The sequence below is a fragment of the Euprymna scolopes genome, chromosome 6, assembly GCF_053919585.1.
Source record: "Euprymna scolopes isolate OS-2025 chromosome 6, ASM5391958v1, whole genome shotgun sequence".
NCBI lineage: Eukaryota > Metazoa > Mollusca > Cephalopoda > Sepiida > Sepiolidae > Euprymna > Euprymna scolopes.
The window spans coordinates 61,543,905-61,567,992 of NC_136487.1; the positions used below are offsets into that span (position 1 = coordinate 61,543,905).

The window sequence follows — 24,088 nt, forward strand, 5'->3', positions numbered from 1 at the left end:
AGTGTTATTTTCACAATGTTTTGGTTGATGTAACCTTCGACTTTCTGTAGGTGTATTTTATCAAACTCAGAAATCTTACTGTCAAACTCTGAAATCTCAAGGATCCATGGCGTAACAGATAAAGTACTAGGTTAAATTCAGTTGTAAGTTACACTCTTGTGGAGGTTGAAGGTTTAAGTCTTACTGTGAATGATACTAAGAATATAACTGCAAATTACTTAGGACAAGAACAAGAGCATGCTTCCTCCTATGGATTAAATGAAGGGTTCCATTCAAAATTCTGTACAGATTCCTGAGTTCGACAGAAAAATATCTTAGTTCCAAAGTTTATAATCCAAATGATACAAATTATCAATCCTCATCTAAAAAATTCAGAAAGAACATAAAACAAGCTGTTTGGCTCCATCCTCCCGGGAATAACCTACACTTTTGGAGGGGGTAGTGATATACTATGAAAAATATATTTAAACTAAAAGAAAAAAAAAAAGAGAGAAAATATAGAAAAAAAAATGAAACATGTTATCATATCTTCCCAGGGATAATCTTCTACTTTGGGGATGGGGGGGGGTAGTGATATACTAGGAAAAATATATTGAAAACAAAAGGAAAAAAGGAGAGAAAATATAGAAAAAAAAATTAAACAAAAAATAAAACAAACTGTTTGGTGATCAGATTTCTGGGATTCTGCCGGGAAAATTTGCAGTTTTTAAAAATGGTGTCAGGTACTCCACAGAAAATGGATTATAAATTCCAGGAAAATGATATGAACGTTCATTCATCATTTGAATTTGTTATTTTCAATTTAAATAATATGGAAATATATTTTTATACCTTCCACATGTATGTAACGTTAAATGAAGACAAAGTATCCGGATATTATCCAACCAGCATGGAAGTTTTCAACTGCAACAGTGTTACCACAACAATGTTGAAGATACATACAATAATAATGCTCTTTATATTCCCTAGAAACTGCCTCCTCAATCTGCATAAATGCTGCACAAAGAAGGAACAATGTGGGAGATGTGCGGTCAACGGTCAGGAAAATAGTTCATTGCGATAGTTACAGTAACATCATATAATATGGCATATTTCCGGACCAAAGTACGTTATGTTGCAAGAACGTTCTGTGTTAGCTGGATTTTCTTAACGACCATGAATTTTGCTGCTTCTATTCTGATTTTCTTTAAGCCCGAAGTCATGAGGGAGGAAAAAGGTGTAACAATTTAGATGGACGTTTTTTTGTAATTAACGATGAAAACCATTTAAAAAAAAAAAAAGATTAAAGGGTGGAGTAAGAAAGATTTAAAAATGAAGAGTGCCAAAGAGAATTGCCTTACGCAAATAAATGCAACGTAAACTACTCACCTTGATTAGCTTGTTATTTCATGTAAAACAAAAACGTACGTCATCAAACGGGAAACCCAGCCTCTATCCTGACATGCACTAAATAGTCGGATTTAAAATAAGATGGATAATCATGATGAAGAGATTTTTTTTCCTCTCTTTTTATCTCATAGTAAAACCAATCAAGTCATTTTGACAGTCGTAAAGTTCATTTGTTTATTTATGTAAAAGATAAGATCAAATCAACTGAAGTGGATTTAGAGTAAATACCTACATATTTATTAAGATTACTTTAATAGCCTTTAATTACATATCTGAAAGGTTTTTGTTGTTTTTACTCTTTTATTTTTACTTATATAAGGATTTATTTATTTTTAGTCAATTTTCTTCAGTACTATTGTCATATTTAGGCTGGTGAATCTCTGTGTAATTTGAGGGTTCTTGATAAGGTGCAGAAATATAATTTGATTGGCCCCACTCTTTCTTCTTCTCTACAACCTCTCTCTGATAGATACTGATAGTGTCAGTCTTTTTTATAAATACCATTATGGCATATGCTTTATAAAAGCGTTCAATCTATTCTCTGCTGCCTTCATTCCAGTTTGTTTGACTCATTGGTTGTCGCCATTAATTTGTTGATTTTGATACCTCATTGTAATATAGTTTCCTATTCAAGCAGCTTCTTTAAAAAAAAAAAACTGTAGGGTGATCAAAACCTTTTCCTGTTGACTATTTCTCTTCTATTCTAGGTGTAACATATCAAATACATTTGACAGAAAAATTAAGATTCCATCTTAAGTTTTATCTGGTGAGGCTTATTAGGTAGGTGAATTGAACATTTGATTCCCAGTATAAAAATGTGAAAAGAAATACTTGATCCCATGTAAAAAAGGTGAAAAGAACATCTGATCCCAAGTATAAAAAGGTGAAAAGAAACATTTGATCCCAAGTATAAAAAGGTGAAAAGAAACACTTGATCCCAAGTATAAAAAGGTGAAAAGAAACACTTGATCCCAAGTATAAAAAGGTGAAAAGAACATTTGATCCCAAGTATAAAAAGGTGAAAAGAAACACTTGATCCCAAGTATAAAAAGGTGAAAAGAAACACTTGATTCTAAGTATAGAAAGGTGAAAAGAAACACTTGATCCCAAGTATAAAAAGGTGAAAAGAAACATTTGATCCCAAGTATAAAAAGGTGAAAAGAAACACTTGATCCCAAGTATAAAAAGGTGAAAAGAAACATTTGATCCCAAGTATAAAAAGGTGAAAAGAACATCTGATCCCAAGTATAAAAAGGTGAAAAGAAACACTTGATCCCAAGTATAAAAAGGTGAAAAGAAACACTTGATTCCAAGTATAAAAAGGTGAAAAGAACATTTGATCCCAAGTATAAAAAGGTGAAAAGAAACACTTGATCCCAAGTTTAAAAAGGTGAAAAGAAACATTTGATCCCAAGTATAAAAAGGTGAAAAGAAACACTTGATCCCAAGTATAAAAAGGTGAAAAGAAACATTTGATCCCAAGTATAAAAAGGTGAAAAGAAACACTTGATCCCAAGTATAAAAAGGTGAAAAGAAACACTTGATCCCAAGTATAAAAAGGTAAACAGAATACTTGATCCCAAGTATAAAAAGGTGAAAAGAATACTTGATCCCAAGTATAAAAAGGTGAAAAGAAACACTTGATCACAAGTATAAAAAGGTGAAAAGAATACTTGATCACAAATATAAAAAGATCTTTTAAAGACTACAGTTAATAAGCATCTCCTCCCCTATCTTTGTGATCATCATCTTTTGGTTTTGTTAGCTCTTTACCTCAAGTGCTTCAAGCCTCGTCTGGAGTGATTTGCCCCCCAAAAAAATTTTGAATTTTTAAAGAATCCTCTATAAAGGGTCCCCGTAATTTTTTAAGGCCATCTTGTTTGATTTGTCTATTTTTTAAATCTGTTTATTGTGCTGGTTTTTGTGATTAAATGATAATTCTCTTAAAATCAAAGTAAAGTGAAGAACGTTTCTAAAATCACTGATATGAACAATGAATTGTTCACTGCCCATGAACATAACAGCTGCCTACACAAGTTGAATCTCCAACTTATGTTTTCTGTCTATAGTAGAAATAGAGACAGTTGCTATCATAAACAAATAGTTGTAGTCATCCAGGAAAACGAAGTGAACCATATCAAATGATTTCCTGAAATACCCAATGAACGGCAATTTATTTAAAAAAAATACATGCCACATCAAAATTGTATTATTATAAGAAATGTACAGATTTTTCTAACATTACTTTTATGTTTTTAATAGATAAAAAAAAAAAATTATACTTAAAAAAAAATGAACTAACAAAATTTGAGTGAATTTAGAAAATGTATCTAAAAATATTCAGGTTGGCGTTGAAATTGAGGATATTGTCACAAACAAATAGAATCAAATATGCCGAGTTCAAATCCAATTGAATCTATTTAAGGTTATTTATACATTAATACTTTTGTGTAATGTACAAGTCCATAATCTCCATCTCCCTCCTTAACAATGGGTAGAATTACAATTGGTGTTGAATTACTCATACATTGCACACATCGACCATAAACACTGTGTTTCAGCATCAAATGTCCCAAAAAACTAAAACGGGTTAATTTGGCATTAAACAAACTAATAAAGTGGAGCTAATATAAAAAATGAATTGCTCACTGCCCTCGAAGATAATGTTTGCTTACTTGTATGTTGTGTTTACAGTAAAAAAGGGACAATGGCTATTCCAAATATGCCTTTGTAAATAGACAACAAAATGAGTCATGTTCGATTACATAAGTGATTCAATTTACTGATCAATCAATGACATTTTGAGCTTAACATAAGCTATTCATCTATTCAGTCAGTTAGTTCATTCAGTTCTTGCCAGTTTTCATTGAAAACTCGCTTTTTTTTTCTTTTTTTTTTTAAGGCAGTGTTTGTTGAAGACTTGGAACTCTTGATTTGCTCATCTATGAAAGTTTAAGTTAGTAACAGGCTGGTCAACCTTTTACTTTCTGTAGTTCCCATTCACTGTCTGATGTGAGGCAAGGTACAAGTGGTATCGGGATCTAGTTTTATTGACAACAATTATTTATGAAATAAAGAAGAGCAGATATTCCCAAGCAGCATCAATTCAATATATTCATTTAGCAATGAATATACTATTTCAAAATTACGTATGACATGTGGCCTTATTCACTTATTTGTATTTGTTTCCTTTTTCAGATGTTGACTGGCTTTGACAATTTTAAAAATTTCATTTTATTTTATGCTACTGCATTTTTGATTTTCAATAAATATTCAATTAATATCATCAGGTTCAGTTTAACGTCTTTCACATACCGGCATGTGTTGGACGTCTTTTAGAAATTAACTTCTAAACTAACCTACCTGTGGATAGGTTTGTATTTACCCATCTTTCTCTCAAATCCTTCCTCCTATCACTTCGATCCATGTTTTCCTTAGCCTCCCTCTGTGAACTGATCCAGCTACCTCAAATCTTCTCCATCTACTAACCCTAAAACGCCCAGCCATATTTTCAATGTGGGTATATCATCAAAGTCTAGTATTCTGCACACATCTCCTATACTGCCCTAATTTAACGTTCCTCTCAGATCATTAGATCTAAATTTGTCTTTAAGACATTAAATAAAGATAATAATGTGCAAGCCACAGAGGCAAGAAACATACATACACAGACACACAAGAAGTTGTTACACAATCTTATTAATATAGGAATTTAGATTAACATGTTTCAACTCAACCACAATGCAACTGCCAATATTGGTTAGGAAAAGTTACTAATTTTATGATTTTTTTTCTCAAAGGATTTTAGAGATACTCGACATATTTAATATCTCTGACAAGTTTTCCATTCTGATGTTTCTTAAAGACATCAAAGAATCAAAATAAACGGAAATATTTTAGGAGATGTTTGTCTCATACTTTTTCTCATGAAAACTTTCAATGACTAATCAACTAATACAATCAAAATTTGATTTTGTTTCCATAAGGTTCTATAACATACATAAACTTGTTTAATTTAGTATAATTCTCTAGGTGTAACATATCAAATACATTTGACAGAAAAATTAAGACTGCATTTTAAGTTTTATCTGATGAAGCTTATTAGGTAGGTGAAATGAACATTTGATTCCCAGTATAAAAATGTGAAAAGAAATACTTGATCTCAAGTATAAAAAGTGAAAAGAACATCTGATCCCAAGTATAAAAGGTCAAAACAATACTTGATCCCAAGTATAAAAAGATGAAAAGAAACACTTGAACATAAGTATAATAGATGAAAAGAAACACTTGAACACACGTATAAAAGGTGAAAACAATACTTGATCCCAAGTATAAAAAGGTGAAAAGAGTATTTGATCCCAAGAATAAAAAGGTGAAAAGAATATTTGATCCCAAGTATAAAAAGATGAAAAGAAACACTTGATCCCAAGTATAAAAAGGTGAAAAGAAACACTTGATCCCAAGTATAAAAAGGTGAAAAGAACATTTGATCCAAAGTATAAAAAGATGAAAAGAAACACTTGAACACACGTATAAAAGGTGAAAAGAATACTTGATTCCCAGTATAAAAAAGTTGAAAAAAAATACTTGATTCCAAGTTTTAAAAAGTTGAAAAGAATACTTGATCCCAAGTATGAAAGGTGAAAAGAAACATTTGATCCCAAGTATAAAAAGGTGAAAAGAAACACTTGAAGGTGAAAAGAAACACTTGATCCCAAGTATAAAAAGGTGAAAAGAACATTTGATCCCAAGTTTAAAAAGGTGAAAAGAAACACTTGATCCCAAGTTTAAAAAGGTGAAAAGAAACATTTGATCCCAAGTATAAAAAGGTGAAAAGAAACACTTGATCCCAAGTATAAAAAGGTGAAAAGAAACACTTGATCCCAAGTTTAAAAATGTGAAAAGAAACACTTGATCCCAAGTATAAAAAGGTGAAAAGAAACATTTGATCCCAAGTATAAAAAGGTGAAAAGAAACACTTGATCCCAAGTATAAAAGGTGAAAATAAACACTTGATCCCAAGTATAAAAAGGTGAAAAGAACATTTGATCCCAAGTATAAAAAGGTGAAAAGAACATTTGATCCCAAGTATAAAAAGTTGAAAAGAAACACTTGATCCCAAGTATAAAAGGTGAAAATAAACACTTGATCCCAAGTTTAAAAAGGTGAAAAGAAACACTTGATCCCAAGTATAAAAAGTTGAAAAGAAACACTTGATCCCAAGTATAAAAAGTTGAAAATAAACACTTGATCCCAAGTATAAAAGGTGAAAATAAACACTTGATCACAAGTATAAAAAGGTGAAAAGAACATCTGATCCCAAGTATAAAAAGGTGAAAAGAACATTTGATCCCAAGTATAAAAGGTGAAAAGAAACACTTGATCCCAAGTATAAAAAGGTGAAAAGAAACATTTGATCCCAAGTATAAAAAGGTGAAAAGAAACACTTGATCCCAAGTATAAAAGTTGAAAAGAAACACTTGATCCCAAGTATAAAAGTTGAAAAGAAACACTTGATCCCAAGTATAAAAGTTGAAAAGAAACACTTGATCCCAAGTATAAAAGTTGAAAAGAAACACTTGATCCCAAGTATAAAAGGTGAAAAGAAACACTTGATCCCAAGTATAAAAAGGTGAAAAGAAACACTTGATCCCAAGTATAAAAAGGTGAAAAGAACATTTGATCCAAAGTATAAAAAGATGAAAAGAAACACTTGAACACACGTATAAAAGGTGAAAAGAATACTTGATTCCCAGTATAAAAAAGTTGAAAAAAAATACTTGATTCCAAGTTTTAAAAAGTTGAAAAGAATACTTGATCCCAAGTATAAAAATGCTAAAAGAAACACTTGATCCCAAGTATAAAAAAGTGAAAGGAAACACTTGATTCCAAGTATAAAAAGGTGAAAAGAAACACTTGATCCCGAGTATAAAAAGTGAAAAGAAACACTTGATTCCAAGTATAAAAAGGTGAAAAGAATATTTGATGCCAAGTATAAAAAAGTTGAAAAGAAACACTTGATCCCAAGTATAAAAGGTGAAAATAAACACTTGATTCCAAGTATAAAAAGGTGAAAAGAATATTTGATCCCAAGTATAAAAAGGTGAAAAGAATATTTGATCCCAAGTATAAAAAGATGAAAAGAAACACTTGATCCCAAGTATAAAAAGGTGAAAAGAAACACTTGATCCCAAGTATAAAAAGGTGAAAAGAACATTTGATTCCAAGTATAAAAAGGTGAAAAGAATATTTGATCCCAAGTATAAAAAGATGAAAAGAAACACTTGATCCCAAGTATAAAAAGGTGAAAAGAAACACTTGATCCCAAGTATAAAAAGGTGAAAAGAACATTTGATTCCAAGTATAAAAAGGTGAAAAGAATATTTGATCCCAAGTATAAAAAGATGAAAAGAAACACTTGATCCCAAGTATAAAAAGGTGAAAAGAAACACTTGATCCCAAGTATAAAAAGGTGAAAAGAACATTTGATCCAAAGTATAAAAAGATGAAAAGAAACACTTGAACACACGTATAAAAGGTGAAAAGAATACTTGATTCCCAGTATAAAAAAGTTGAAAAAAAATACTTGATTCCAAGTTTTAAAAAGTTGAAAAGAATACTTGATCCCAAGTATGAAAGGTGAAAAGAAACACTTGAAGGTGAAAAGAAACACTTGATCCCAAGTATAAAAAGGTGAAAAGAACATTTGATCCCAAGTTTAAAAAGGTGAAAAGAAACACTTGATCCCAAGTTTAAAAAGGTGAAAAGAAACATTTGATCCCAGGTATAAAAAGGTGAAAAGAAACACTTGATCCCAAGTATAAAAAGGTGAAAAGAAACACTTGATCCCAAGTTTAAAAAGGTGAAAAGAAACACTTGATCCCAAGTATAAAAAGGTGAAAAGAAACATTTGATCCCAAGTATAAAAAGGTGAAAAGAAACACTTGATCCCAAGTATAAAAAGGTGAAAAGAACATTTGATCCCAAGTATAAAAAGTTGAAAAGAAACACTTGATCCCAAGTATAAAAGGTGAAAATAAACACTTGATCCCAAGTATAAAAAGGTGAAAAGAACATTTGATCCCAAGTATAAAAAGGTGAAAAGAACATTTGATCCCAAGTATAAAAAGTTGAAAAGAAACACTTGATCCCAAGTATAAAAGGTGAAAATAAACACTTGATCCCAAGTTTAAAAAGGTGAAAAGAAACACTTGATCCCAAGTATAAAAAGTTGAAAAGAAACACTTGATCCCAAGTATAAAAAGTTGAAAAGAAACACTTGATCCCAAGTATAAAAGGTGAAAATAAACACTTGATCACAAGTATAAAAAGGTGAAAAGAACATCTGATCCCAAGTATAAAAAGGTGAAAAGAACATTTGATCCCAAGTATAAAAGGTGAAAAGAAACACTTGATCCCAAGTATAAAAAGGTGAAAAGAAACATTTGATCCCAAGTATAAAAAGGTGAAAAGAAACACTTGATCCCAAGTATAAAAGTTGAAAAGAAACACTTGATCCCAAGTATAAAAGTTGAAAAGAAACACTTGATCCCAAGTATAAAAGGTGAAAAGAAACACTTGATCCCAAGTATAAAAAGGTGAAAAGAAACACTTGATCCCAAGTATAAAAAGGTGAAAAGAACATTTGATCCAAAGTATAAAAAGATGAAAAGAAACACTTGAACACACGTATAAAATGTGAAAAGAATACTTGATTCCCAGTATAAAAAAGTTGAAAAAAAATACTTGATTCCAAGTTTTAAAAAGTTGAAAAGAATACTTGATCCCAAGTATAAAAATGCTAAAAGAAACACTTGATCCCAAGTATAAAAAGGTGAAAGGAAACACTTGATTCCAAGTATAAAAAGGTGAAAAGAAACACTTGATCCCGAGTATAAAAAGTGAAAAGAAACACTTGATTCCAAGTATAAAAAGGTGAAAAGAATATTTGATGCCAAGTATAAAAAAGTTGAAAAGAAACACTTGATCCCAAGTATAAAAGGTGAAAATAAACACTTGATTCCAAGTATAAAAAGGTGAAAAGAAACACTTGATCCCAAGTATAAAAAGGTGAAAAGAACATTTGATCCCAAGTATAAAAAGTTGAAAAGAAACACTTGATCCCAAGTATAAAAGGTGAAAATAAACACTTGATCCCAAGTATAAAAAGGTGAAAAGAACATTTGATCCCAAGTATAAAAAGGTGAAAAGAAACATTTGATCCCAAGTATAAAAAGTTGAAAAGAAACACTTGATCCCAAGTATAAAAGGTGAAAATAAACACTTGATCCCAAGTTTAAAAAGGTGAAAAGAAACACTTGATCCCAAGTATAAAAAGTTGAAAAGAAACACTTGATCCCAAGTATAAAAAGTTGAAAAGAAACACTTGATCCCAAGTATAAAAGGTGAAAATAAACACTTGATCACAAGTATAAAAAGGTGAAAAGAACATCTGATCCCAAGTATAAAAAGGTGAAAAGAACATTTGATCCCAAGTATAAAAGGTGAAAAGAAACACTTGATCCCAAGTATAAAAAGGTGAAAAGAAACATTTGATCCCAAGTATAAAAAGGTGAAAAGAAACACTTGATCCCAAGTATAAAAGTTGAAAAGAAACACTTGATCCCAAGTATAAAAGTTGAAAAGAAACACTTGATCCCAAGTATAAAAGGTGAAAAGAAACACTTGATCCCAAGTATAAAAAGGTGAAAAGAAACACTTGATCCCAAGTATAAAAAGGTGAAAAGAACATTTGATCCAAAGTATAAAAAGATGAAAAGAAACACTTGAACACACGTATAAAAGGTGAAAAGAATACTTGATTCCCAGTATAAAAAAGTTGAAAAAAAATACTTGATTCCAAGTTTTAAAAAGTTGAAAAGAATACTTGATCCCAAGTATAAAAATGCTAAAAGAAACACTTGATCCCAAGTATAAAAAGGTGAAAGGAAACACTTGATTCCAAGTATAAAAAGGTGAAAAGAAACACTTGATCCCGAGTATAAAAAGTGAAAAGAAACACTTGATTCCAAGTATAAAAAGGTGAAAAGAATATTTGATGCCAAGTATAAAAAAGTTGAAAAGAAACACTTGATCCCAAGTATAAAAGGTGAAAATAAACACTTGATTCCAAGTATAAAAAGGTGAAAAGGAGCACTTGATCCTAAATATAAAAGGTGAAAAAAATATTTGATCCCAAGTATAAAAGTTGAAAAGAAACACGGGATCCCAAGTATAAAAAGAAGAAAGGAACATTTGATCCTAAGTATAAACTATATCTGCAATTTTCCTTGTACTTCAAATAATTGTCATATAAATTAAAAGAACAAGTTTTCAAACTTGTATTCTCATCTACTGTTTTCAATAAAAAGTGATATGACACTTTGATACACACCAAAGTGTTTGCTAATCGGCCAAGATCAAATTCTCAACACGTGTCCTAATACAAAAACCCCCCAAAATATTTTTTTATACCTCCCTGCTAAACACTCGGCATTATAAAATGAGGGTCAAAAGTAAGTGGAGCGACTCAAGGAAAGAAATAGCGCCCTCCCCTACATCTAAGCAATGTAAGCTAAAGAAAAAGGAATCTTTTGCCTAGAAAATTTCTCACACCTGCCAGTATACATTTGTAGTTCATGTATTAGTTTTCCTTAATATTTGAACCGTTTTCATTATTGCTATTCATTGTATCTTCTCAACCATCCTCTTGATTTCAATTTCTCCCATTCTTTCTTTTTCAAAGTTTTTTTAGGATTGTTCCTTCTACTTTTACTATTATTGGTATTATCTTGATTTTCTTCATCTTTCATATCGCTTTCAGCTCTCTGGCCTGTTCCATATATTTGCTTCGCTTCTCTGTCTCCTTAATCTTCATTCTGTGATTTGCTGGAACAACAAAATCTACAATCTGGCAGGATTTTTCTTTCTCTGTAACTCTTATGACATCTAATTTCCTTGCTTGGATGAGTTTATCTGTTTGTACATCCATGTTCCATAGGATTTTATGATTTCCGTTTGTAAGTACTGCTACAGGTTTATACTAGTATCATTTGTCTGGGTGTTCAAGATGCAGTTGTTTGCATAGTTCCCAGTGAACTGCTTTCTCCATCTGGTCATGTCTATTCTTATATCCTTTTTGGGCTAGTTTGCTGCATTCACTAATGTCGTTTCTCATTTCGTCTCTTTGTCTACAGCCTGCATTTGCTGTTTTTGTGTCTTCTTCTTCTTCTTCTTCTTCTTATTATTATTATTATTATTATTTCTGTTCACAAGATTGATGTTTTATCTTGGGAGTTGAGCTGCAATGACAAACCTTACCCAGTGGTCTTAGGTATTGCAACTACCCTATTTTCTCTATTTTATGTCCAACACTTTCCGAATGATTCTTGCTGTTCCAATAAACAAGGTTTTGTAACATTTCTGCTGTTATTCCCAAATCCAACTTTTGTATCCATTTGTCAAAGTCTTTTGTCACCGATCCCAATGACCCCACTACAACAGGGATTACCTCAACTTCTTTCAATTTCCAAATCCTAGCAATTTCATATTCATATTTAATATTATTATTATTATTACTAATACATAGATAGAAGTAAGGAGATTTATTATTTGCCATCTAATTTACACAAGTTTTGTGGTATGTATGTGTACAGACATATATGTAAATTAGATGGCAAAACTTCAAAAACAGGGTCCCCCTTTTTCTAAATGCTCACAGAAACATTAAGAAATATTAGAGAATAGTTCAACTAACAGAGAAGAGACAAGAGAAATACATAACTAAGAAACAGATGGTTTGACTTGTTCAGCTAATTACAAATCACAGCTAAATAGAACAATTAAAGCAGATTTTTTGCTAACCATAACTCAATCTAAAACTGAAGTATATTTTAGCATATACTTTGTTTTATTAAAGCATATAATCGATTTTAATCAATTGTGTTAATCAAAATGATAACTTTCCTTATAATCTCATATAAGATGTTATACAAACTGAATTTTTTCTCTGGCTTTAACATTTGATATAAAGCAAGCGTAGCTCATTTCTGTTTATATTTACCCCATCCCCACTGAAGGAAGATGTGACACAAGGTCAGAGCATGGGGATTATAAACTAGCACACAAAAAGTGTATGCACTCTGGCTCACAAAAATGCCTGAGCTACCCCATCAATATTAACCGATAATGGTGCCTTGTGTGATTAGCAACAAACAATCGTTGTACAGTTTACAAACTGTGCTATTTTTTTAGATAGGATTTTCATGTTAAATGTAATTTCTTTCAGTATCTTTTGTTTATTAAATTGTTAGGTAAAAGTACAGAAGAGTTAACAAAGTTCCCTCCACCTCTCCCATGTTAACAATGGCTTTCTAAATAATGTTATTATTTCAGCACGGTTTGTTACCTGCACAAGTATCCAATAAAGTAAACTCTTCTCAAAAAGAGATGGTAAAATCTGAGAACTCTTAGAACTACAGAGAACCAACAGAAACAAGCTCACCAACTCCAAATTAGCTCAGGCTCTCAAACTGATGGCATTAACTTGCCTCCCACGACAGGAAGATGTGGCATAAAACTAGAAATGTGAGGATAAAAAGGCGAACGCACCAGGTATAGGGCATTCTGGACTGCAAAAATGCCTTAGCAAACCTGTCAGTATTCCTTGTTGGGGCACCTTCGGTTATTAACAATAATCTAGTCGCTTCCAAAAAAAAGGTAAACCCTGGAAAGAGGATATCTTAGTACTAATCAGAACAATATTTTAGTCCAACAGAGAAGATAGCTGGTGCTGTAGTAGTTAATCCCATCGAGCTGACGTATCCTCGACTCTTATGTCCATGTTGGAAAATCAGTGATCATTTCAGGCTAATAATCCCTACAAGCATTTATTTATAAAAACCTCACTTATATAGCTGCAGATGACTTAAATAACCTAGAATTTTCCTCCATCTCTCCTGAACTCTATCTTAGTCTAATAATACTAAATCAGCCATAGTAAACCAAAAAAAAAAAAAAATACATTTGCGAATTACTTAGGACCTCTATTCAGTCATGGCTGATAGAACAAGAGCATGCTACCCCCGTGAAGTAAATAAAGGGTTCCACTCCAAATTCTGTCCAAGTTACCAAGTTCGACAGAAACATTCCCGAGTTCGGCAAGATACACCTGAGGAAGGTCGGAGGTTACATCGACCGAAACGTGAAAATCACACTCGATGAGAACAGTAGTCCGATGAATCAAAATAATGCGAATAGGGGTATAGGTGTAGAAAATATAATATAGATTCTATAAGTAACATTAAGACGGGTGTCCATAAATACTTTACATAGAAAAATAGTGAGTGTTAACAAGTCACCTGCAGAAGAAGGAACAAAGAAGAAAATAGTGATAAAAGCGAAAAAGACTAAAGGACTAGGATTGGTCATTGTCACTGCTGTTTTCACATTATTAGACTAGATAAACGTGCAATATTATTCCACAATTAAAAAAACATGGGGTGTATTATAAAATAGAGCGCCCCACCCCCCAACTTCCTCAAATATAATATTGATCGAAAGCTGTCAAAAGAAAACATTATGGTGCTGTGCGTCTATGTTTTACCGCACTATTTTTTAAATAATATTTTCAAATTAAATTTAATTTTTACGATTTTTGTTTCTTAAATTGTTAGATGAAAGTACAGAATAGTTACATAACATCCTCCCCATATTAAGAATAGGTTTCTAAATAACGTTATTTCAGCGCTGTAACATAGATGCACAAGTACCGAAATTATTATGAATATTAAAAAAAAAAATTTTTTTTTTTTTTTTTTTTTTTTTAGATTGAACTAATTTCCTTAAAATGTGTTATACACAAGGATGGCAAAAGGGTTAACTTTAACCATGTTGCAGTAAAAATTTTCACCCTCTCCCCAAATGTTTTTCTTTGCTTTGAAGTTACCCTAAAAAAGTATTGGTGCTTCTACAGAATTACGCTTTTTGTTGAACTAAATCTAAAACTTAGGTTAGTTTTAGTTTAGAGTTATGTTAGGATTTTAAAAATAACAAGTTTGATTCAAAATCTGTAGAAATACTAAAATGGTTTCCTGTCCTTAACTACAAAAATGATGAGCTTGAATTATCATCTTTAAGTTTCATTTTTGGTTTGGTTTATAAACCAATTACATTTCGGCATTTCACATGTACATGAAACTTTCTTTAACTGCTTGTTTGTTTGTTTTTTACTGTTGCTTTTTGTTAATATGTTTTGTTATTATTATTATTATTTTACTAAAACATGATTTTGTGATTCATGAAAAGAGAAACAACTGAAATTTATTTCATTCTAAATAATTTACGTGACTGAAATAGGAAGTAACCTTAAATAGATGAAATAAACATGGTTACCTGGACGTTCTTGATTCAGAAACAAAAAAAATCTTTCCTTAGGTTAACATTATACTTCTTCATCAACAATATAACTGCGTTCTTGTAAAATTCATAATACCTGGGGACGGAAGGGTCAATAAGTCTATTAAAATAAAATAATAGTTTGAATCCTTTAGAAGAAATACTGTTCTTCTTCGCGGCCAAGTGCGTTGATTTTTTATTTATTTTTTCTCAAGTAAAGTCCACAAGTAAAAAGGAACTTAAAAGCTGATTAAAGCAGTAAATAATTGTAGTGATTGTTCCAAAGAAAGGAAATGGAAATCCTGGTAGCATTATCCTAGCATAAAATAGGCAAAGTGACCAGTCGTCGTTTTACAAGGTAAATAAAAGAATTGAGTGACCAGCACAGCATGCGGTAACAATAGTTACAACAGGACACACACACACAGAAGCAGCAGCAGCAGCAGTCGATTAAGCACCTTGCTTGTAGTTTCAACTGATATACTCAAGTCTAATTGGCAAAGATAATAAATGTTATTGTTTTTTTTTGTTTTTGTTTTTTTGTTTTTTGTGGAACAAGCAAAATTTGCAAGCTTCAGGTTTGAACAGGAATATTACTACAATTTACCATATTAATCTTTAACATGTCTATACGTATAAATATTCCTTTTGTGAAACGCAAAAAGAGAGAATTTAATATATGTTCAAGTGAACGTAAGCATCAACAGCAGCTGACTGAAGTATTTATGATGTAAATAAGACAACCTTTTATGTGTATATATTTGCGTGTGTTTGTGTGTGTTTGTTTCTTTCCTTTATGGTCACATTTAATATATAAATATATTTGTATAAAAATTACCAAAATGTTAATGGTTATCGATATGAATAAATGGCGGAGAATTATGAATGAAATGTTTATTATTTTAATTTTGTGTTTCAAGTATTTCAAGTACTGAACTTGTGATCAGTTATAGGACATGTTGACGAAGAGTCAGGTTTGGACAGTCCTACCACGGCCCTCTGTAATAATAATATTAAGATGGCCTAAGCACTAAACTCATATAACCTGGTGACGTCATAGAATCTGATCCTATGAATCTGGTCGCGTGTTTTGGGGAATTTAACAGAAATCAACAAATGGAAAAAAAAAAAAAAAAAGAAAGGGTCAATAATTCCAATATATAACAAACTAGCCTGGGTGCCCGACGTTGCCCGGGTGTTTGGAGGTGTGTGTTAAGAAGAAAAAAGTGGGAGTTGGCAGGTAGGCTCAAACCCATACTGCGAATGAGGAAAAGAATGTGAAAAAAAAAAAAAAAAAGTGACCTGTTTGGTGTTGCATCCATCGCCAAACCAGAAGTGACGTAGGTTTAAATTAAGGCTAGACAATCGAAAAGAGGGGATGACTTTCGAAAATATCGGCAAAAATAGCGACTACTCCCTGTAGAAAAGTGCCCAGTTGACGGTGAAGGAATTAATGTTTTTGGCCAATTTTGCGATATTTGTCATCCGAAGGGTAGAGCTCCAAAACGATGCCAATCTTGTAAAAATTTGTCGCCTCTGTTGAAAGTTTTAGGTAGACATACAAACATACATACATACATTTAAACAGATTGGTGAGATTTATATTATAGATAGATGCTACCAAAATTAAGATAAGTTACGCTTCTACCTACCTGGATATGTTGCGTGTGTGTTTAACGGAATCTAAAGCTTTTATTCAGATCGAAAGAGAACTTGTGTTGAGCTGTTAAAGTAAACAGACAAATTGAAATGAAAACACACTGTTTTCAGAGCATCAGAAATGGTTAAAAATTCGGAAATATAAAAATATTGATAGAAATACACCTAATAAGCGTCAAGAAGTAACATAGTGACAATAATTGGGTAGATTTCTATCAATATTTTATTTATTTTTCCACATTTTAACTAATTTTGACACTAAAAAGGCAGTGTGTTTTCATTTACATATGAATACATGCAATTAAAAGTAACATTTACTTGTTATATATTTGTTTTTTTAACCCCCTTTTTTTTTTTTAAATCTATGTGGATTGTAAAACAAACACGATTTTTGTAATGTTTTAATATTTAATGTTTTAAAAATTTCTGCACTAGCAACTTTGTTTGGTACTAGTGCACTCATTGATCCGTGCTATTTTTTAAATAGTATTTTCAAGTTTAATTAAAGTTTTATGATATGTTTTTATTAAATATTAAGGTTAAAGTACAAAATAGGTACAAAACACCCTCCATTCCCCATGTTAAGAATGCTTTTCTAAATAATAACATTATTTCAGTAAGAATCAATAAGTGCACTAGTACCCTTTGTTTATATTAACATTATTTGTTTGAATTTAATTTGTTTATTCTTGTTAATTTAGCATCTGTTTTTCAGATAAACTAATTTATTGTTCGTTTTCATTTTAAAAATTATTTATTGTTGGTTTTAATTTAAAAAAGTATCGTTCGTTTTCATTTTAAAATAATTTTGTCGTTCGTTTTGATTTTTTTAAAAATATTTTTGTTCGTTTTGATTTTAAAAAAATATATTGTTCATTTTGATTACAAATATTGTTTCCGTTTTGATTTTTAAAAATATATTGTTGTTAGTTTCGATTAAAAAAAAAAATATTGTTTTTCGTTTTAATAAAAAAAAATTTTTATCGTTAATTTTAAGTTGATTGCTTAATACTTGTGTGTTGCCTAAATTCTTATTTCATGTTTTGCAACATTTGATTGTCTTCTGCTTCAAAGATATGTAATTTTACATGCATATTTTTTATATATAGAATAAAGTTTAATTTTACTATAAATCGAATTGTGTTCCTTTCTTGTCTTCTTTTTAAATGTAATTTATCAGTAACTAATGAACGTATTTTAGTCTTTAAAATCCATGAAACAACGAAATATTTAATTACTTATAACACATAAACACACACCTTTTCCGTTTTGAAAACTTTTTTTTAAATATTAAATGAGCTTCAGTACAAATCACCATGTTCCTTTTTTTTTCTCTTTTTTTAATGCAATTTTAAGTTTTCTAATGTTTTTTGTAAAATGTTTTGATTGTATCGACAGTCTAACTATGCGACAGATCTTGCTTGCTAGGACCTCAGCGATGGCGTCATTTTTCAGCTCACGGGCCTTAATGACATATATTCCAAAGGGGCAAGGGCAGAGTCCTCTTATTAGCCACATTGTTCATCCAGGAGCCTCACATAGTTGTTGCCATCAAGGTTGAGGCTATCAGGGATGAAGACAAGCTTCTAATTACATCAATCACCAAGACGTCGGTCAAATATTTTCAGTGTATGACGGTAGGCACTTTGTTAAGAGACTAAACAAACTGTCATTCTGTTGGTTCTTTTTGTTGGAAAAAAACCCTCAGCATTCCGATGCTCATGTGTTTGAAGCTATTGATCAGCTTCCTCTTCTCTTGTATTTTTATGAGAATGTAACATCTCTTGAACACATAATATTTATCGTTTTGGTCATCTTGATAATATACCCAATTATTTATCTGATGGTGCCCATTTTCATGATGGCTTCCCTAACATTTTTGTTGGGGTTCTCCTTGATAAGCTTTGCAATGTCGATTGCTATACTTTAGTGTCCAGACAGTGCTAAAATGCTTCTTACGAGTCTTGTATTCTTGCCTGATTTTCAGTCCACAATTACAATTTGGAAACATTGACTGAAGAGTCGGTTACATTCAGTATCTTCAATCTTCAACCTTGCAAACTGAGTTTCCAATGGTTCCGTAAAACCAAACGTATCGATGGAAGGTCAAACTAATGTACACTGTCATTGAAAAAAATGTGTATATGCACATCGGTTATTTCTCCTATTACACTGCACATATATATCTATTATTATACTAAAATTCTGAATTTGTTTGTCACCATCTCAAATTTTAATGCCATGACGTAATTTCTAGCAAACTTTTCAAACTTAACAACTAAGTTTGGAGCACTATGTTTTGATTTTGATTCTAGCGGATGGCACCCAAGAATATACATATATTTTTTTTAAACTTTTGAAACCACTACTATGTATTGGGTACAATATAATAATCAATGGAGTAGTAGCTCTATTATAATAAATACAAAATCTGCATGAATTAAAATATATATTTGTACGTATTTTATGACAGAGTCAGGCTGGAGGGCAGGGGACTACTATATATTGGGTACGATACAATAATCAATTAAGAATTGGTTCTATAATAATAAATACGAAATCTGCATATATTAAAATATCATATTTAAACATATCTTATGACTGGACAATGCCGGCTGGCATTAATATATATATATATATATATATATATATATATATATATACGGCATAATCACATTGACACACCGGTTTTCGTCAGATCACCGAAGTTAAGCAACGTTGAGCCTGGTTAGTATCAGATGGGTGACCATTTGGGAATTCTAGGCGCTGTATGTGCTCTCCGCTTATCTCGGCATTTGTTTCCAGTCGTCCTGTACTTCACTTGCCACTGGTATTTAACAATGTTGACCCAGGAGAGGTGTGGTTGGAGATTGTGCACCTCCTGCCACAAAAATTTCATGCGCAAGCAATCCTTCGTGGGTATCCATAGCTACCGTGTTTGAATATATGGTTAAGTGGCAGTTTTAGTCATTTAGAACTGCTTTAAAGCTTCACTGCTCACTCATTTTTAGGTCAAATTTCAAACAATTATTACAGTTTATAGATCACCTTCTCAGCTATATTGTGAAAAATTTTTTTTTCAATTTACGTTCAGTAAAACAAAAGTTATGATTAATTTACTGGTGTTCAAAATCATAAAAAAATGTAAGGAGGTGAGCGACATATTTATGACTGGTTCCCATAGTAACCACGGCGCTTCAGCGACTACTGTTGCTACCAATTCACCGCTCTTGCAAAAAGTGAAGTAACAAGTGAAACAGAGAGAATGAACGAATAAAAGGGAGATAATTGGGGGGATTTTATTGAAAGCAGATGAGTGCCGTACATTGTTATTACATATGTGTATGTTATGTTTATGGAGGCAAAAAAATAAGACTGAAATTAAATAAAGAACAAGTAAATTTACTGGAAGCCTGGAAAAATCATGCATTACAATAGAAAAATGCGAGCATGATTAAGCTTAAATATGGAAATGTAAAAGACTAGTTGTTAAAACTGGAAAAGAAAAGGACAAGATATTCTAGTAAAAAATATAAGAAGTTTATAACTTAAAATATTGCAGCATTAAGAATTTTTTTTTATAACATTATATAATCAATTCTTAATGCTGCAATATTTAACAACTAGTCCTTTACTTTCCATGCTCGCATTTTTCTATTGTAATATATATATATATATATATATATATATATATATATATATATATATATATATATATATATATATATAGGTTTATGCAAATGTACGCTTTTGCATATATTTTCTATTCTTTATGTGCACCAATCTTTTTTTAATCAAAAGCTCGATGTTTATTTATATATAACGACAGAGCATACATAAATAATAATTTTGTTAGATTCCCAAGTCCAAGATTTTATAAATGTTATCAATCATTTTCTTTTCAAAACAAAAATTCCCACAACTCAAAATAACTTAATGTGAGTAGCTTTGGTTCTTTCTGAGTTTTTCCTATTACATTGTTATACATTTTCTTCTTTGAGGACTTTCTATTTTTTGATTAGCCCATGAAGGAAATATCCAGTATTGAGATACAAATATTGGTTGTTCCCTCATGACAAACAGATCTATAAAATTAACCAAAGTTTTATATATATTAATTTTATGTAGACCCACGAGGTCCACCCACCCAGGCCTTACTTCCAGTCTTTCGGGTAGAGTAAATTTATTGCTGAAGCATCCAACCAGGGAATAACGATAGGGCTGCCCTGGCCATTTTTAAAAGGCAAAAGTGTTCCTTTTTTAGGGGCACTGGCTCAACCCCCCCAACCTTTTGACCTTGTGTCACATTTTCCTTAGCTGGAAAGGAAATAAATAACAGCAATTCCTAGCAGTTATTGCCCCAGAATCATGACGTGTACTTCTGTAATATACTTTTGCTGATACAATTTTTGTTAATTATACCACTCTGTCTTGATTATTACCGGTCTGCAATGCTACAAAAAAAAAAAAACAACTCTTTTATCATTTAAATGATTAAGATATTAATCACAACTTTTCTATCTTTCTATCTTTTCTATTTTTCTACATTCATAAAAACAAAACAAGATCTAAACAATTTGCTTTTCAATTTTATATAAAATAATAATCAAGCGAGTCTATCACAAATTCATTATGTGATTTGATATACATGAAATCAACAACTCTGCTGACCTTTTCGCAACTAAGATTTCATTAGCAATGAAACTGAATGCGAGAAAAATCATTTACAGATAATTTTTCTGACTATATTAAAATCATCAAGAATATATTGTACATGTTCAGTAATATTGTTGGCATCCGTCTATCTCAGGAGACAATGAAGTTTGGAATCTCAGATCAGTCAATTGCCAAATTGCAGCATCTGCTGTGATTGTGCAAGTCTATCTTGAATCAGCAGGCGCGATTACAGTGTATTCTGGGTTCTGTTTTAGCTCTCTCCAAATTCTACCGGTGGTTTTTCCATTTCTCACTCCTCTTGGAGCATGCCTTTGCAACAATTGGACTTCAAGCCTGTTGGGTCAATGTCACGAACCCTCATGTCTTGCTTTGTAGACATTCTTGTAATGTAGAACATGTCTTTCTGCTTGTCTGCAGCTGGTGGCAAGCTTGCTGAATAAAATATCCTTAGTAATATCATGTACATGTAATCTATAATATAAATCTCACCTGTCTGTTTAAATGTATGTATGTATGTATGTTTGTATGTCTGCCTAAAACTTTCGACAGAGGTGACAGATTTTCATGAGATCAGTATCGTTTTGAAGCTCGATCCTTTGGGCAATAAATATTGAAAAAATTGGCTAAAAACACAAATTCCTTCACCCTCAACTGGGCACTTTTCTACAGGGAGGGGGTCACTTTTTTCGCCAATATTTTCGAAAGTCATCCTTTCTTTTCTATTGACCAGCCTTAATTTAAACCTTCACCACTTCTGGTTTAACGGTGGATGCAACGGCAAAGACATCCATTTTTTTTCACGTTCTTTTCCTCCTTCGCAGTACGGGTTCAAGCCAGCCTGCCTACTACCACATTTTTTTTTTCTCAACAAACACCTACAAACACCCGGGCAAATTACATAGATTCATCTCATTTGCTTTTGCAGATCCTTAGAGTTCCCAGGGAACTCCATTTAAGAAATGTTGCTTAGACAATCAGCCATCATTGTCATCGCATTCATGGCCAAGTAAGCATGGTGATGAGAAAAAGTATCATCTGTAGGAGGAATTAAGAGAGTAATTCAGAATATGGACTTCGCTACAACATTTTATACCCAAGCAAAAGCATGACTACAAAGACGTGTTGTTGTTGTAAACTGTGATTACTTCTTCCCTGGCCAGCACTACATCCTGAATCATGCATGCTAGTCCCAAGCAAGAATGCACGAGATAACTAACCAAATGTGATACCACCATTGAAGGCCAATTACATGCAGCTAACTTCTCCTTGATATTCTCAGCTGTCCACTGATAGGCGAACTTGAAAATCTTACAGAATTTAGAACAGAATATTTAATCCACACAGGTAGATGGTTTACATTTCGTCAGCCATAACCAGGTACACATGTTAGTTTTACGTTATTCTTAGTTATTATGGTAATGACTCTAGAGGTTAAAGGTTCAATCCTTACGATAGATGATAATGACTAAGAATAGCATAATTGACAATTCTACCAGGTCATGCATGGCTAAGAGAATGAGAACAATCTACCCTCATTGATTAAATGAAATGTTCTGTTTGAAATTCCATCCAGGTTACCAAGTTCAACTAAAAGTTTTCCAGGTTTGAAAAGATGCATGTGGCAATCACATTTTTATGTACTATTCTCCTTTCCAGTAAATAACCAGGTTTACTGGTGAGTGATTGTTCCACCAGCTAATCAGAGGTCTTTGGGTAGGAACATAACAAATGTTGGACTACTTCTTATAGTGCTGATGCAATTTCAGATTATCCACCTTGACCAGTTGGTGCTAAGACATTATCTGATCAAGAGGTATTTTTGTTGGCTTTTCCGATTTGCTAATGATATAATAAATCTCATATGACAAAGCACACTCTCGACACCCATGCACAGCCATTGTTCATCGCTGGCAAAAGGTGCATTGAGAATAGCGGTGACTTTGTAGAAAAATAAATTCTCAAGCACAACAGATCACTGGTTTTAATGGTACCATTCCTGTCTTCATAGCTTTTTGAATTAAAAAAATAGGAGGCTTTACTTTTGGAACAATCCTCATACCAAAGCGTATAGCAGCCTTTATTAAGATTAATTTTTAAGAGTGTTAAATTCCTTTTCAACACAATCTAAAATAAAAAGTAATTTTATATAACCTTCAATGTCGTCTGTTGTATATTTATTCATCTTTGGAGTCAAATAGACTTTCTATCACAATCTATTATAAAATATAATGGTGGACAGATATCATATTCATTTAAAGTAAGTTTGAGGTCAGATTAACCGAAATGTTATGAATATAACAAACAAATACTAATTCGAATCATCATCATCATTATCATCGATTTAACATCATGCTGGCATGTTTGACAACTTTCAAGAAAAGAGCAAGAAAAAAGTCAGAACTTTATGTTGCAAGTGGAACAATCACATTTGCAAGTGATTTTTCCAAATGACGACTAGAAATAATAAAACGTTTATCTTGTTTTTTTTTTGTTTTTTTTTTCACCAATAATCTTCCAAAGCTCATTACTGAGTAAAAAATGTCTTTTCAACCTTGATTTGTTTTTAATAAAACGAGCAAAGTCAAATTATTTAAACAATAAAAGTTTAATAGAACAATATGCTTTCTTTTTAAACAAAGGCTGTTTAAAAAAAAAAAAACATCTGAAGAAACTTAAACGTTTATATTTTCAAATCTTAACATAAAAAAATTCAATGCATATTTAGAATTACACTTATTTAAAAGAAAAAAAAATGCAGGAAAAACTTTATGATGTATGTACTCATCAGGGAACAAAGATGTCATATTCCAAAAATCATATGGGTTTCGCTAGTAACTTTTCTATTTGGCTAGTAAACAAAAATATTTATTAGTGAAAGGTCAACTAAATATACATTTGTCTGTAGAGCTCTGAAAGTAATGTATCTCTGGTCAGGTCTTTATCTTTTTTTTTTTCTCTCAGGTTCATT

General features: G+C 31.6%; 1 protein-coding gene and 1 pseudogene across 5 annotated transcripts in view; one reads left to right on the forward strand and one right to left on the reverse strand.

Moving 5' to 3' along the window:
* Positions 1–24,088, reverse strand: part of LOC145277655 (dixin-like) — a 326,945-nt gene that overhangs the window by 275,780 nt on the left and 27,077 nt on the right. Inside the window, exon 1 of one of the 5 annotated variants that reach the window (XM_080129263.1) lies at positions 14,782–15,210. The exons of the other annotated variants lie outside the window; for them this stretch is intronic. The gene's annotated coding sequence lies outside the window, so the exon portion shown is untranslated. Of the gene's footprint in view, positions 1–14,781; positions 15,211–24,088 lie in introns of those variants that run through there. 5 annotated transcript variants of the gene reach the window in all.
* Positions 19,102–19,218, forward strand: LOC145278620 (5S ribosomal RNA; annotated as a pseudogene).